Source organism: Haematobia irritans, chromosome 4, assembly GCF_050003625.1.
Source record: "Haematobia irritans isolate KBUSLIRL chromosome 4, ASM5000362v1, whole genome shotgun sequence".
NCBI classification, from domain to species: Eukaryota; Metazoa; Arthropoda; class Insecta; order Diptera; family Muscidae; genus Haematobia; species Haematobia irritans.
The window spans coordinates 18,624,655-18,643,162 of record NC_134400.1 but is presented as its reverse complement, the minus strand read 5'-3'; the positions used below and the strand labels follow the sequence as shown (position 1 = coordinate 18,643,162).

Here is an 18,508-nt window from a genome sequence, read left to right as displayed (position 1 = left end):
TCCAAAGATAGGGAAGTTGTGCAGTTCCGTTGCTGCCTTGCTCTCTCTCTCTGAGAAGGAAGCGAAGACAGCGACTTTATATCAGACAGCGGCGTGTGCCACAATATGTTTACACATTGTGCCATAGGACAAAAATAAAAGAGATTTGGCAGCAGCAGCAGTGGTAAACATATGGATGCGTTCAACAGACGCAACGGTAGCAGTGACAATGACCGCTGCTTCGTCAGGACCCCAGCAAACTTCAATGAACTATATTTGATGGCGTTGTTGTTGTTGCTGGATAATTCATTGCCAGCCCCCTCCTTCACCATCACCATCAGACTGTTGGCATTTTATTGTGGGACACACACAATTTTTCTGGTTTATGGCATTCCTTGATTTTTAGTCTGAATGTATCTGTAACGGTGTCCGGGTCTATATTTTTGCCGCCGCCTCTCGATTTCTCGAAACTCAGACGGTCCATTCTAAAAGAAAGACAGAAGAAAAGTGAAAATCAAATTGGAGAGTGTCGTTTGTTGTGTTTTTTTTTTGGTTTTTTTATCTCCATTTTGTAAATTCCGCGACAACAGTGAAAAGTGTCTTGAACTTGTCCATCGTTCATTTGCCCGTTATAAAAATAAATTTTCTAAAATAAAAAAATATATAAAATAAATAGAAATAGAAATAAAAAATACGGCACTAGTGATTTGATGAAATGCAAAACTAAGGGTCTTATTCCAGCATATTGAAGTGGTTAGCAATTCTGCTTTGTCTTTGGATTTGTAGTGTAGTCAGAGTTTATCCATCTATGAAGAATCATGGGAGAAACTTTTGAATAAACAAAAAAATAAAAATCATCAAAAGACAGCGGATATAACAAAAAACGCATAAAAATTGGATATTAAGTCATCGTTCGTTGATATATAAATATTTTCGGGACTAACTTCCATTGGATATTTTGAAGATTTTTCAGTTAAATTTAAATTTAGTAGTGAAATTCAAGATTTTTTTTATCTGTGTGTATGTGTGCGTGCTCTAAAACAAATATTTTTGAATACAATAATAATAAAAAATTAAAACAAAAATGTAAACTATTAAAAAAACATTAAAACATTAATTTTACAGAAAGAATAAATGTAAAAATTGTAAATTAAAAAAATTAAATTGTTAAAAAAAAAAATCCAAAAAAGTGCAATAAACAAGCATACCTTAATTTTTTGTTTATAATATTGCGAATAGTTCGGGTATCCAATTTTATATTGTTGACTCCCTAGTTAATCAGGTCCATTGGGATGGAACCAATTGATTTAAACTAAAATTTAAAAAAAAAATCATAATCATAATAATAATAATAATAATAATAATAATAATAATAATAATAATAATAATAATAATAATAATAATAATAATAATAATAATAATAATAATAATAATAATAATAATAATAATAATAATAATAATAATAATAATAATAATAATAATAATAATAATAATAATAATAATAATAATAATAATAATAATAATAATAATAATAATAATAATAATAATAATAATAATAATAATAATAATAATAATAATAATAATAATAATAATAATAATAATAATAATAATAATAATAATAATAATAATAATAATAATAATAATAATAATAATAATAATAATAATAATAATAATAATAATAATAATAATAATAATAATAATAATAATAATAATAATAATAATAATAATAATAATAATAATAATAATAATAATAATAATAATAATAATAATAATAATAATAATAATAATAATAATAATAATAATAATAATAATAATAATAATAATAATAATAATAATAATAATAATAATATAATAATAATAATAATAATAATAATAATAATAATAATAATAATAATAATAATAATAATAATAATAATAATAATAATAATAATAATAATAATAATAATAATAATAATAATAATAATAATAATAATAATAATAATAATAATAATAATAATAATAATAATAATAGTAATAATAATAATAATAATAATAATAATAAAAATAATATAAATACAAATAATATTGAACTAAACTAATAAAATAATTTTAAATAAAATTAATTTAATTAAAATAATATGTGTAAATATATTAAAATAAACGATTCGATTAATCTTGTTTTTGTTGAATAGCAAATTTTTATTAATAATTCTTGTTTTTTGTTTTAAACAAAATTAAATGTAAATTTAAAAAATAAAACATAAAAAAACTAATTTGGTCATAAGAAATATTATTTTTGTTTTATTTTTTTTTGTAATCAAAAGTTAATTTAATTTAAATTATTCTTTGTAAATATATTAAAATATCGGTTGGTCCGCCTTTTATTGAATAACCCATTATTGTTTTTTTTTTATTATTTTTTCTTTTTTTATGTTACATCAAATTGTGTTAAATCAGATTTTAAATGTTATTTGTTTGTTCGGATTATATTGATATGGACTTTATGAAATAAATAAACCAAAGAAGAAATACAATCATATCTTTTTACAATGTATTAATCTGTAAAGAGATAAACAAAAGATAAAGACAGCCCAGATAATCAACAATCAAGGTTCTATTACAAAACGCTTATTGAAACAGTAAGTAATCTATTAATCAATTTTCATTATACATAAATGTATACATACATGTGTAGTAAAAAGTTGATTTTTAAAGAGCTATAGGAACATTTTTCAAAACAAAAACAAACATATACAATTCAGAAAAAGCATGAAATATTTAATTGAATCGATCTTATAATTTAATTATTTTAAAAAAAATATATATTTAATATATATTTTAAAAATATAAATATATATTTTAAAATATCTAAACAATATTTATTAATTTGTTTGTTTGTAAGACGATTCATGATTAACTTATAGACCAAACTGACAATGTTTGACAATGCAACAAAACAAGAAACATGCCTCAGCTGTTTAAACCAGTGGTGTCAAAACGATAATAAAGCTAATAATCCTCCCGTTACTGTTATTACTTTAACTCACTCCTTTGCTCACCATCAATGCTCTACCAATGAATCTCAAACTGTGTTTTCTATGCCAGCGCCACAAAAGCCAAATACAAAAAAAAAAACAACACACTCACAACCATCCAAACAACAGCTACTGAGACTAATGGTGTTTTCTTTTCTGAAAAAAGTGCTTTACCTTCATTTTGTCTGTACAGAATGCGCATTTTTAAAATGTTACCAGAAACCTAAAAAAATGCTATCATTTCAGCGGGCAGAAAAGAATTCAAAGAAGGAAACAGGGCAATCGCAGCACTCTCGTTTGTTGGCAGTGCTGAAAATGCCCGTAATTTGCCTCTATGCATGGCGCTTTTTTCACAACAGAATTCGAAGCCTTTTCGCACTTTTGCCTGTTTTTTTAGAAAAGAACCTAAAGAGTACATTTTCCGGGCAAAATGCAAAAAAAGTGTGCATTTTTTACAAGAAAAGAAAACGCCATAACACAATAACGTCAATATTAACCCATATTCCCATAGCGTCGTCATATGACGACAGAAACATTGGCATGTTCAATGCACCAGTGTACCGTTATCGCTGCACAGAAAAAAATAAAATTGCGACACTCATTTTCCGGAAACCTGAACCCGATATGACAATTTTTTTTCATATATATACTAAATGTAGCCTATACATGCTGTGTATCAAACATTATTATAATCGGATGATTATTTTATAACTCGGGAGAATACGGGTTAAAAACAACAATATAGGAACATAAGTTCGATCTGGTAGAATTTTATATACCCACCACCATGAATCAAATGTAAATACAAAAACTCGGAAGACTAAGGCTATGGTCACACTAGGCAAATATTTGACCATAATGAGTGTCAAACATTATTCCAGAATAATTTTCCGAATATCTGGATAAAGTTTTTGGAAAATAATCCTATCATGATGTTATATATCCAATATGAGCTAAAATGTTAGCTAGTTAGCCTGTGGCGGCGGATTCTTTTTTGATTTCTGTCAAATATTTGCCCAGTGTGACCATAGCATAACAGGTTGGCTGATAAGTCCTCGGTCTAACAAAGAAAAACTCATTTTTTTTTGTCAAAATTCGTTTTTATTATTCAACATAGTTCCCTTCAAGAGCGATACAACGATTATAACGACCTTCCAATTTTTTGATACCATTTTGGTAGTACGCCTTCGGTTTTGCCTCAAAATAGGACTCAGTTTCGGCGATCACCTCTTCATTGCAGCCAAATTTTTTCCCTGCGAGCATCCTTTTGAGGTCTGAGAACAAGAAAAAGTCGCTGGGGGCCAGATCTGGAGAATACGGTGGGTGGGGAAGCAATTCGAAGCCCAATTCATGAATTTTTGCCATCGTTCTCAATGGCTTGTGGCACGGTGCGTTGTCTTGGTGGAACAACACTTTTTATACCCACCACCATAGAATGGTGACGGGGGTATAATAACCCTGTAGGAAATGTCAGTAGTGAAACAGTACTGACTTACTATTGACTGTGTCGCCAGTACTACTGACCAAATATACCCCAGAATATGTAAAATTCTATTGACATTTAACATGTACTTGTCATTGAGAATGAACTACTGACACAAGAACTACTGACTAGGTGGTACTTTTGGAACCATATGGAGACATTGGAACCACTGAATCAGTAGTCCATTGTCACCATTTTGTCAACACTTTTTTACCAAATAAAAAGGCGTAAAATTAGAAATTAAAATCATATTTATTATGTATTTTTAATTAAATTAAATAACTCAAAATCTTCAAAAGTTTCACAATTTTCTTCTTGCAGCACAAAATCACTGAAAGTGCTCTCTCCTCTTCAGCATTTGCTCTATCCTTGTACAATTTTAATTGCTTTTTCACAAGTCTTTTGTAATTTCTTTTATTCATTTTTTAATTCACTTATAAAACTCACTTTTCTTTTTAAACAATTGTCCAATTATTGCGATACCACGTGTTTTCACAACCAAAAAAAGCGACTCTCATTTGTCATAAATTTCTCTACACATCAAAGCCTGTAGACAAATTGTTGACAATGTCACCATAACAAAGCGAAACAATGAAAATGAAGAAGAAGCATTAACGCTCATTTGGCATACATTTCTCTACACATTAAAGCCAGAGAAATATTTGTAGACAAGCTGTAGACAAATTATCGACAATGTCACCATAATAGTTGACAAAAGTGGTGAAATAGAGACACATGTCCCCAGACTTCCTACAGGGAAGTTTGTCATTCCGTTTGTAACACATCGAAATATCGATTTCCGACTATATAAATTTTGATCAGGGAGAAATTCTAAGACGATATAACGATGTCCGTCTGTCTGTCTGTCTGTTGTAATCACGCTACAGTATTCAATACTGAAGCAAATGTGCTGAAATTTTGCACAAACTCGTCTTTTGTCTGCAGGCAGTTCAAGTTCGAAGATGGGCTATATCGGTCCAGGTTTTGATATGGTCCCCATATAAATCGACCTCCCGATTTGGGGTCATGGGCTTATAGAAATCGTAGTTTTTATCCAATTTGCCTGAAATTTGAAATCTAGAGGTATTTTATGACCATAAAGAGGTGTGCCGAAGATGGTGAGTATCGGTGCATATTTTGGTATAGCCCCCATATAGACCGATTTTCCGATTGTACTTCTTGGGCTTCTAGAATCCGAAGTTTTTATCCTATTTGCCTGAAATTGGAAATCTAGAGATATTTTCGGGTCATAAAGAGGTGTGCCGAAAACGGTGAGTATCGGTCCACAGTTTAGTATAGCCCCCATAAGAACGATCTCTCGATTTAACTCCTTGGGTTTCTAGAAACCGTAGTTTTTATTTGGTTTGCTTGAAATTGTAAATATTCTGGTATTTTAGGCTCACAAAAACGTGTATCGGATTAAGTTTTTATCGGTCCATTTGGTAATGCCTCCATATAGACCGACTTCACTTCTTGAGGGTGTAGAAGGCGCACTGATCATGAACATTGCTTGAAACTCAATGTAAAATTTCCAGATTTTACTTCTACAGATATAAGATTTCAAATCAAGACGTTATTCAGACAAAAATGGTTCTTATAAATCCAGAATCTGATATAGTCCTCATAGGTGAAATCTTTAAATTTATCTTCGGGAAGTGTCCTCAAGCCCTCCTGAAATTTCAAAGGAAACCCTAATATTTGGTTCATGGTGGTGTGTATTTAAGATTCGGCCCGGCCGAACTTAGTGCTGTATATACTTGTTTTTATACCCCCCACCATAGGATGGGGGTATATTAACTTTGTCATTCCGTTTGTAACACATCGAAATATTGCTCTAAGACCCCATAAAGTATATATATTCTAGGTCGTGGTGAAATTCTGAGTCGATCTGAGAATGTCCGTCCGTCTGTTGAAATCACGCTAACTTCCGAACGAAACAAGCTATCGACTTGAAACTTGGCACAAGTAGTTGTTATTGATGTAGGTCGGATGGTATTGCAAATGGGCCATATCGGTCTACTTTTACGTATAGCCCCCATATAAACGGACCCCCAAATTTGGCTTGCGGAGCCTCTAAGAGAACCAAATTTCATCCGATCCGGCTGAAATTTGGTACATGGTGTTAGTATATGGTCTCCAACAACCATGCAAAAATTGGTCCATATAGGTCCACTTTTTCGTATAGCCCCCAAATAAACGGACCCCCAAATTTGGCTTGCGGAGCCTCTAAGAGAAGCAAATTTCATCCGATCCGGCTGAAATTTGGTACATGGTGTTAGTATATGGTCTCTAATAACTATGCAAAAATTGGTCTTCATCGGTCAATAATTATATATAGCCCCCATATAAACCGATCCCTCGATTTGGCTTGCGGAGCCTCTAAGAGAAGCAAATTTCATCCGATCCGGCTGAAATTTGGTACATGGTGTTAGTATATGGTCTCTAACAACCATGCAAAAATTGGTCCACATCGGTCCATAATTATATATAGCCCCCATATAAATCGATTCCCAGATTTGTCCTCCGGAGCCTGTTGGAGGAGCAAAATTCATCCGATTCGGTTGAAATTTGGTACATGATGTTAGTATATTGTATCCAACAACCATGCATGAATTGGTTCATATCAGTCCATAATTATATATAGCTCCATATAGACCGATCCCCAGGTTTGGCTTGCGGAGCCTCTAAGAGAAGAAAATTTCATCCGATCCGGCTGAAATTTGGTACATTGTGTTAGTATATGGCCTCAAATACCCATGCAAAAATTGATCGAAATCGGTTCATAATTATATATAGCCCCCATATAAACCGATCCCCAGATTTGACCTCCGGAGCCCCTTGGAAGAGCAAAATTCATCCGATTCGGTTGAAATTTGGTACATGATGTTAGTATATGGTATCCAACAACCATGCATGAATTGGTTCATATCAGTCCATAATTATATATAGCTCCATATAGACCGATCCCCAGGTTTGACCTCCGGTGCCTTTTGGAGAAGCAAAATTCATCCGATCTGATTGAAATTTGGTACGCGGTTTTACTATATGATATTTAACAACCATCCCAAAAGTGGTCCATATAAGTCCATAATAATATATAGCCCCCATATAAACCGATCCCGAGATTTGGTTTTGGAACCTCTTGGATGAGCAAATTTCATCCGAGTCAGTTGAAATTTGGTACATTGTGCTAGTATATGGCCGTTAACAACCATGCCTAACTAGGTCCATATCGGTCTATAGTTATATATAGCCCTCAGATAAATAAATAAATAAATCACACAAAAATTAGTCCATATCAAGTTCATAATTGTATATAGCCCCCATATAAGCGTCACCCATATTTCAATTCTGGCTCTCCACGTACCGTGCAAAAGTCCATATCGATTCGTAATTATTTGTAGACTTACATACATTTTTGTCTAATATATACTACGTGCGGACTAACTCACAATTTAGAAAACGATTTAAGATACCACAACCCAAGTAATTCGATTGTGAATAACAGTCTTTCGTAGAATTTTCTACGCAATCCATGGTGGAGGGTACATAAGATTCGGCCTGACCGAACTTACGGCCGTTTACACTTGTTTTTCCTATTGCCTTTTTGCACAAGTACAAAGCTATTGTGGCTTTTCTCGATCTTTCTGGAATTCACCAAAGGGAATTTCAATACCCCCTAAGGATATGGCCTTAACCGTGGGAGTTTTGCGATCTTTACAGTACCCCCATAGAAAAAATCATGAACGGCGTGGTCATTTCGAAACGATCCGTTCATGAAAGTGAATCAACACACATGTGTTGTCAAACTGAGAACAGATGGGGTCAATCCGACAACGTAAAAATGACACTATACGTTGTCAAGACAACAACCAGCGTTCATGATCTGAGAACGTAATGGTTACGAATTTATAAACAAAATTAAAAAAAAAATATTTCCGTTACCGTGACTCGAACCTGTGTTGCCTGCACGATACGCGTTAACAGTCGCCTTAGCACATTGCACCAACGGCGGAGTTGCCATAACAACGTCTAACGATTATTTTAAAACTTTTCATGGCCAAAGAGAAACGACTGCCGTTCATGAAATCGTGAACGCCCGTGGACGAAATTGTGAACATTCCGTTTTGATTTTTTGTGAACGTTTCCGTTTCATTTTGACAACGTCCGTTCACGATTGTGAAACGTAATTTTTTCTATTAGTGTACATGACTAATTCTGTCTTTGCAGGATTTACTCCAAGACCATTCTCTTTCGCCCATTTCTCAGTCATCCAGAGGTCTCTCTGTATAACATCTCTGATTGTGGATGGGAATTTTTCCCTGACGACCAGAGCCACATCGTCTGCGTATGCCACCACTTGTATCTTTTCTTTTTCTAGGGAAACCAGATGGTTGTTTATAGCAACATTCCAAAGAAGAACTCCTCCTTGGGCAGAGGCACTCCCCCTTCACATACCTTTGTATGTTTGCTTGTCCTAGTGTGGCCGAAATACTTATCCTCATTAGCAGTTCGTCTAGCAGCCTAAGTATACCTGGATCAACATTCAGAGTTGCCACTCCATTTAATATAGAGCTCGGATGAATACCCCCTCGATGTCTAGAAACGCCACGATTGTGTATTCATTGACAAATAGTGAGCTTTCAATAAAGTTGACTCGTTCATGCAAAGCGGACAGGGCAGGTAGAGCTGCCCTTCGAGTATGCATGCTGTCGTTTCGAGAGCAAACTTGAATCGACACCGTGCTCACTAGCTCACCTGCCTATAGAATATAAATTACATCGAAACAAGAAATTTATGAAGCTTCACAAATTATTTGATCCACCTTCAATTTCATTATGAGATAAAGGAGCCCTAACATCGTCACCGAGGAGCAATGGTTAGCATGCCCGCCTTGCATACACAAGGTCGTGGGTTCGATACCTGCTTCGACCGAACAGCAAAAAGTTTTTCAGCGGTGGATTATCCCACCTCAGTAATGCTGGTGACATTTCTGAGGGTTTCATAGCTTCTCTAAGTGGTTTCACTGCAATGTGGAAGGCCGTTCAGACTCGGCTATAAAAAGGAGGTCCCTTGTCATTGAGCTTAACATGGAATCGGGCAGCACTCAGTGATAAGAGAAAAGTTCACCAATGTGGTATCACAATGGACTGAATAGTCTAAGTGAGCCTGATACATCGGGCTGCCACCTAACCTAACCTAACATCCTTTTCAATATTTCCAATATCCCAAACATTTCATAAAAACATATCGGCTTCAAAAAGTAACGAAAAAAAATAAAACACAAAACTACATCAAACTAAATTTTTACATATTAAGATTTCTAATACGGGCGTTTCTTAGTTTTACTTTTACTTTCTTGGGCCACATGTTGCATGAAATAGAGGCACCAATAGTTTAATGCTCCAACACCACAAGAAGAAAGGCAGGAAGTCCTCCACCCATAAATTTAAAAACGAAAACAAAGTAAATAAAGCAAAATTTCCTAAGGATTTACATTAACGATCCCAAGTGCACGGATACGTTACACACATCAGCCTTTTGATTTTATTTCCCCATCTAGAATTTCAAGACATTTTTAGAATGAAAAAAAAAAATGGATTCGATGACTTACAATGAGAATGAGCCATAGGGTCTATGTGTTTTTAACCCCCTGCAGCGTTAGAGATGCACACACACGAGAATAGGAAGATGATGATCAATAAGAATAGGTTTGTTCGTGCATTTTTCCAGTGAACTGCACTTTTTAATTAAAACCAGAAAATATCACAAAAATTAGAATGACTTACGACTTTGTGGAAGGGACGCAAATTTCAAAGATTCGTGTCTTAAAGAAAACAATTTTTAAAGCAACGATTAAGTACTTTATTTTAATTAAAAATTCTTTATTTTAAAGAAATTTGTCCTTAAAATTGTGTGTCCTAAAATTTAGGCTGCATAATCTTTAATATTAGATCAATATTTTTTCAGTGTATATACTTGTCCTTTGTAATTTTTGCGTGTGCTGAGTTTTTTTTTTTTTTTGTTTATGGAGAAAACATAAATAATAATTATAAAGTAAGGGAACAGACCCAATATCAAACATCAATATAACAGTACTGCTCCTACTTCTATGAGAGATTGCGCTCGCGTATTTTTATGTGTTTGTGTAGAATGATCCATGGGCCTAGACAAAACACATACACCCAAGTGAAGAGATTGCATCAGAGCCTTTGATACTTGGAATTGTTGTTGTTTGAATGATGTTATTGTCCCTTCATTTTTCCATATTATTTTCCCAACACAACAGATGCGCATCTGTCTCATTTAGCTGTCGGGATACTGCAACAACAGCCTCCACCACCAGGGCATGCTAAGAAAACTAACACCCCACACTCAACTACTGACTAATGCAGGATCGTTTATGTGGCACATGCTATTCCGATGGCAATCATCCGTTTATGAAGTAAATGAACTCTGTTCCCAAGACATTTTAGTTGTTGTCATGAAGACTCCACCATTTGGGGTCCACTCAACTCCAGATTTGAGGAAGAGGGTTGATGTTTTTTTTTTTCTTAATTTTTCAGTTTTTGTTTTTATACCCTGTTCCTGAACTCAGTGGAACAGGGTATTATAAATGAGTAGAGTTGGTTGAAACACCCAGAATAAACAGAAAATTTTGTAAAAATTTTATTTGTATAGAAAATTTTCTGAAAATTTCATTTCTGTAGAAAATTTTGTCAAATTTTAGTTCTATAGAAAATTTTGTCAAAATTTTATTCCTATAGAAAATTTTGTCAACATTTAATTTCTATAAAAAATTTTTGTAAAAATTGTATTTCTCCATTCTTTTTGTTTTGTTATTGTTGGTTTTGTTGTTATTGTTTTCTTTGTTCTTTAAGCCGGCTATCATACAAAACCTTTTTTCGGAGGGTTCAAGTGTGGTTCATTATTGGGTTTAATGAACTGCCTGAATTTATTCTGATAATTGGTTGATAGTTTCACACAAAAATTGTTTTTCTGATTCAATCACGGAATTAATTGATCCAATTAATTTTTTAATTGAAATGTCTTCAATCACGAAAATGATAGTATCAATCACAGTTTTAATTGGGCATAGAAAAAATTCTTGATTAAAAAATTAATTGATTTCATTACCAAATTTCAATTAATTTTTTAATTGAGTCAATTAAAAATTTAATTGATGTTGATTGCAAAACTCAATTAATTTAGTAATTAAAACAAGTATATACGGCCGTAAGTTCGGCCAGGCCGAATCTTATGTACCCTCCACCATGGATTGCGTAGGAACTTCTACTAAAGGCTGTCATCCACAATCGAATTACTTGGGTTGCGATAACACTTGCCGATGGCAAGGTATCGTAAAACTTTTTAACACTGTCTTCTAAATTGTAAGTTAGCCCATACGGGGTATATATTAAACAAAAAAAGGCCGATTAAATACGTATATAATCTAGTTTGACAAAATTTTCTATAGAAATAAAATTTTGACAAAATTTTCTATAGAAATGAAACCTTGACAAAATTTTCTATAGAAATAAAATTTTGACAAAATTTTCTATAGAAATAAAAATTTGACAAAATTTTCTATAGAAATAAAAACTTGACAAAATTTTCTATAGAAATAAAATGTTGACAAAATTTTCTATGGAAGTAAAATGTTGACAAAATTTTCTATAGCAATACAATTTTGACAAAAATTTCTATAGAAATAAAATGTTGACAAAATATTGTATAGAAATAAAATTTTGACAAAATTTTGTATAGAAATAAAATGTTGACAAAATTTTCTACAGAAATAAATTTTTTACAAAATTTTCTATAGAAATAAAATTTTGACAAACATTTCTATAGAAATAAACTTTTGACAAAACTTTCTATAGAAATGAAATTTTAACAAAACTTTCTATAGTAATAAAATTTGACAAAATTTTCTATGGAAATAAAGTTTAGGTAGATTACAAAATTTTCTATAGAAATAAAATTTTGACAAAATTTTCTATGGAAATAAAATTTTGACGAACATTTGTATAGAAATAAACTTTTGACAAAACTTTCTATAGAAATGAAATTTTGACAAAACTTTCTATAGTAATAAAATTTGACAAAATTTTCTATGGAAATAAAGTTTTGGTAGATTATTTTTAGCGATATGAACCAATTTTTGTGTAATAAGTCATCGGCTATATATAACTAAAGACCGATATGGACCAATTTTTACATGGCTGTTAGAGGCCATATATTGACAAAATGTACCAAATTTCAACCGTATCGGATGACTTTTGCTCCTCCAAGAGGTTCCGGACGTCAAATCTGGGGACGGTTTATATGGGAACTATATAGACTTATGGACCGATATGGACCAATTTTTGCATGGTTGTTAGAGACCATATATTAACACCATGTACCAAATTTCAACTGGATCGGATGAATTTTGCTCTTCCAAGAGGCTCCGGAGTTCAAATCTGGGGATCGGTTTATATGGGGGCTATATATAATTATGGACCGATATGGACCAATTTTTGCATGGTTATGAGAGGCCGTAAACTAACATCAGGTACCAAATTTCAACAGGATCGGATGAATTTTGCTCCTCCAAGAGGCTCCGGAGGTCAAATCTGGGGATCGGTTTATATGGGGGCTATATATAATTATGGACCGATATAGACCAATTTTTGCATGGTTGTTAAAAACCGTATACTAAGACCACGTACTAAATTTCAACCGGATCGGATGAATTTTGCTCCTCCAAGAGGCTCCGGTGGTCAAATCTGGGGATCGGTTTATATGGGAGCTATATATAATTATGGACCGATATGGACCAATTTTTGCATGGTTGTTAGAGGTCGTATACTAACATCAGGTACCAAATTTCAACCGGATCGGATGAATTTTGCCCCTCCAAAAGTATTCGGAGGTCAAATCTGGGGATCGGTTTATATGGGGGCTATATATAATTATGGACCGATATGGACCAATTTTTGCATGGTTGTTAGAGACCATATACTAACATCAGGTACCAAATATCAATCGGATCGGATGAATTTTGCCCCTCCAGGAGGCTCCGGAGGTGAAATCTGGGGATCGGTTTATATGGGGGCTATATATAATTATGGACCGATATGGACCAATTTTTGCATGGTTGTTAGAGACCGTATACTAAGACCACGTACCAAATTTCAACCGGATCGGATGAATTTTGCTGCTCCGGGAGGCTTCCCAAGCCAAATTTGGGGATCGGTTTATATGGGGGCTATACGTAAACGTGGTCCGATATGGCCCATTTTCAATACCATCCGACCTACATCAATAACAACTACTTGTGCCAAGTTTCAAGTCGATAGCTTGTTTCGTTCGGAAGTTAGCGTGATATCCACAGACGGACGGACAGCCGGACAGACGGACAGACGGACGGACGGACAGACGGACAGACGGACGGACGGACGGACATGCTTAGATCGACTCAGAATTTCACCACGACCCAGAATATATATACTTTATGGGGTCTTAGAGCAATATTTCGATGTGTTACAAACGGAATGACAAAGTTAATATACCCCCATCCTATGGTGGAGGGTATAAAAAGGTAACTATTTTCAATTACATTCTGAATTGGCTTAGAATTTTTATTTGGATTAACAATTGATTGTTTGAAAAAAATTTTAATTAAAAATTTAAAAAAAATTTTCATCACTTTTTTAACTGAGTTAGTCTTCCGAATTTGATTAAAAGTTAATTGTATCAATTAACTTTTTAATTAAAAATTTTAAAATTTTCAATCCTTGATTTAATTAAATTAATGTTTCTATCTTGATTAAAAAGTTAATTGTACCAATTTATTTATTAATTGAAAAAAGTTTGCAACTTCAATTAACTTTTTAATTGGAAATATTTTGGTGATATTTTTTTCTGTGTTTGCTGCAAGTAGAGGATGCTGATGAGGAATGTGGTAATTCCGAAACGTGCGTCCATCCAAACATCTTGCAGTCTATAGGGCTTTGCCCAAATAAATTTGGCAAACATTCTTTTCCTCTGTTGGTTAAGCTACACTTGTAGTTTAGTCAATGCATGGTTTTAAGCTGAGATCAAAAACAACAATAAAATTTTATTTCTATAGAACATTTTTCCACAATTTTATTTCTATAGAATATTTTCTCAAAACTTTATTTCTATAGAAAGTTTTCTCAAAATTTTATTTTATAAAGAAGATTTTATTTCTTTAGAAAATTTGGTCAAAATTTTATTTCTATCGAAAATTTTTTGAAAATTTTATTTCTATCGAAAATTTTTTCAAAATCTTATTTCTATTAAAAATTTTGTCAAAATTTTATTTCTATTTCTAAACTTTTTCAAATTTTTGTTTGTATAGAAAAATTTTTGCAAGATTTTTTTTCCATAAAAAATTTTGTCAAAATTTTATTTCTACAGAAAATTTTGTAAAAATTTTATTTCTATAGAAATTTTTCTGAAAATTTTAATTCTATAAAAAAAATTTGTCAAAATTGTATTTCTTTATAAATATTTTGTCAAAGTTTTATTTCTATAGAAAATATTGTCAAAATTCAATTTTTATTGCAACATTTCTTTAAATTTTCTTTCTGTTGAACATTTTTTGAAAAATTTATTTCTCAAAATTTTACTTTTTTTTTTTGAAAAATTTGTTAAAATGTTATTTGTATAGAAAATTTTGTCAAAATTTTTTTATTTCTATAGAAAATTTTCTTAAAATTTCATTTCTATAAAAAAAAATTTGTAAAAATTTTATTTCTATAAAAAAATGTTGTCAAAATTTTATTTCCATGGAAGATTTTATTTCTATAGAAAATTTTCTGAAAATTTCATTTATATAAAAAATTTTGTAAAAATTTTATTTAAATATACAAATTTTCTCAAACTTATATTCCTATAGTTAATTTGGCAAAATTCTATTTCTATAGAAAATTTTGTTTAAATTTTATTTCTATAGAAAAATTTGTCAAAATTCGATTTCTATTGAAAATTTCCTTAAAATGTTATTTCTATAGAAAATTTTCTTAAAATTTTATTTCTATAGAAAATTTTGTTAAAATTTTATTTCTTTAGAAAATTTTGTCAAAATTTTATTTGTATAGAAAATTTTCAAAAATTTATTTCTATAAAAAAAAGAATTATAAAAATTTTATTTCTATAGAAAATTTTCTTAAAATTTCATTTCTATAAAAAAAATTGTAAAAATTTTATTTCTATAAAAAATGTTGTCAAAATTTTATTTCTATAAAAGATTTTATTTCTATAGAAAATTTTCTGAAAATTTCATTTCTATAAACAATTTTATAAAACTTTATATATAAAACTTTATATATATATATATATATATATAAATACAAATTTTCTCAAACTTAAATTTCTATAGTTAATTTGCAAAATTCTATTTCTATAGAAAATTTTGCTAAAATTTTATTTCTATAGAAAAATTTGTCAAAATTCGATTTCTATTGAAAATTTTCTTAAAATTTTGTTTTCTATAGAAAATTTTCTCAAAATTTTATTTCTGTAGAAAATTTTCTCAAAATTTTATTTCTTTAGAAAATTTTGTCAAAATTTCATTTGTATAGAAAATTTTCTGAAAATTTTATTTCTATAGAAAATTTGTCAAAATTTTATTTCTATAGAAAATTTTATTTCTATCGAAAATTTTCTCAAAATCTTTTTTCTACGAAAAATTTTGTCAAAATTTTATTTCTATTGAAAACTTTTTCAAATTTTTGTTTCTATAGAAAAATTTTTGGAAGATTTTTTTTCATAAAAAAATTTGTCAAAATTTTATTTCTACAGAAAATTTTGTAAAAATTTTATTTCTATAGAATTTTTTCTAAAAATTTCACTTCTATAAAAAATTTTGTAAAAAATGTATTTCTATAAAAAATTTGTCAAAATTCGATTTCTATTGAAAAATTTCTTAAAATTTTATTTCTATCGAAAATTTTCTTAAAATTTTATTTCTGTAGAAAATTTTCTCAAAATTGTATTTCTTTAGAAAAATTTGTCAAAATTTTATTTGTATAGAAAATTTTGTCAAAATTTTATTTCTATAGAAAATTTTCTTAAAATTTCATTTCTATAAAAAAATTTTGTAAAAATTTTATTTCTATAAAAAAAATGTTGTCAAAATTTTATTTCTATAGAAGATTTTGTCAAAATTTTATTTCTATAGAAAATTTTGTCAAAATTTTATTTCTATAGAAATTTTTGTCAAAAATTTAATTTCTATAGAAAATTTTGTCAGAATTTTATTTCTATAACAAATTTTGTAAAATTTTATTTAAATATACAAATTTTCTCAAACTTATATTTCTATAGTTAATTTGGCAAAATTCTATTTCTATAGAAAATTATGTCAAAATTTTATTTCTATAGAAAATTTTGTCAACATTTTATTTCTATAGAAACTTTTGTCAAAAATTTAATTTTTAGAGAAAATTTTGTCAAAATTTTATTTCTTAGAAACTTTTGTCAAAAATTTAATTTTTAGAGAAAATTTTGTCAAATTTATATTTTTATAGAAAATTTTATTTCTATAACAAATTTTGTAAAATTTTATTTAAATATGCAAATTTTCTCAAACTTATACTTCTATAGTTAATTTGGCAAAATTATATTTCTATAGAAAATTTTGTTAAAATTTTATTTCTATAGAAAAATTTGTCAAAATTCGATTTTTATTGAAAATTTTCTTAAAATTTTATTTCTATAGAAAATTTTCTTAAAATTTTATTTCTGTAGAAAATTTTGTCAAAATTTTATTTGTATAGACAATTTACTGAAAATTTTTATTTCAATAGAACATTTGCTGAAAATTTCATTTCTATGAAAAATTTTGTAAAAATTTTATTTCTATAAAAAAATTTTGTCAAAATGTTGACTGTTTTGCTGCAAGTAGATGATGCTGATGAGGAATGTGGTAATTCCGAAACGTGCAGTCTATAGGGCTTTGCCCAAATAAATTTGACAAACATTCTTTTCCTCTGTAGGCAAAGTTATACTTGTAGTTTAGAAAATTTTATTTCTATAGAAAATTTTGTCAAAATTCGATATCTGGAGAAAATTGTCTCAACATTTTATTTCTATAGAAAATTTTGTCCAAATTTTATTTGTATAGAAAATTTTCTCAAAATATTATTTCTATAGAAAATTTTGTCAACATTTTATTTCTATAGAAAATTATGTCAAAATTTTATTTCTATAGAAAATTTTGTCAAGCTGAAATAAAAAACAACAACAATGCTTAAAGAACAAAACCAACAATAACAAAACAAAACAAATGGAAAAAGAAGAGGAGGCACGCTCAAAATAAACCCAGCCATGTGAATTCAAATCGATGATTTGACAGTGGCATAGGAAAAGAGATATGTTTGTTTCGAATTTATTTCGGCATAAGCCGGCTATCAATGTAAAACCTTTTTTCGGAGGGTTCCAGTGTGGTTTTTGTTGGGTTTAATAAACTGCCTGAATTTATTCTGATAATTGGTTGATAGTTTTGCTGCAAGTAGAGGATGCTGATGAGGAATGTGGTAATTCCGAAACGTGCGTCCATCCAACCATCTTGCAGTCTATAGGGCTTTGCCCAAATAAATTTGACAAACATTCTTTTCCTCTGTTGGTTAAGCTACACTTGTAGTTTAGTCAATGTATGGTTTTAAGCTGAAATAAAAAACAACAACAAAGATTTTATTTCTATAAAAAATGTTAGCAAAGATTTTATTTCTATAGAAAATTTTCTGAAAATTTCATTTCTATAAAAAATTTTGTAAAATTTTATTTAAATATACAAACTTATATTTCTTATATTTCTATAGTATATTTCTATATTATAGTTAGTTTGGCAAAATTTTATTTCTTTAGAAAATTTTATCAAAATTTTATTTCTATAGAAAATTTTCTAAAAATGTTATTTCTATTGAAAATTATGTCAACATTTTATTACTATAGAAAATTTTCTCAAAATTTTATGTCTGTATAAAATTTTCTCAAAATTTTATTTGAAATTTAATTA

General features: G+C 29.8%; 1 protein-coding gene across 2 annotated transcripts in view; it reads left to right on the top strand.

Annotated features, from left to right (window-relative positions):
* The first annotated feature begins 2,517 nt into the window (after positions 1 to 2,517).
* rols (zinc-RING finger and ankyrin repeat domain-containing protein rolling pebbles) overlaps positions 2,518 to 18,508 on the top strand; it is a 253,722-nt gene continuing 237,731 nt past the window's right edge. The window contains exon 1 of one of the 2 annotated variants that reach the window (XM_075303559.1): positions 2,518 to 2,597. The gene's annotated coding sequence lies outside the window, so the exon portion shown is untranslated. The remainder of the gene's footprint in view (positions 2,598 to 18,508) is intronic. The other variant, XM_075303552.1, reaches the window with a different exon arrangement.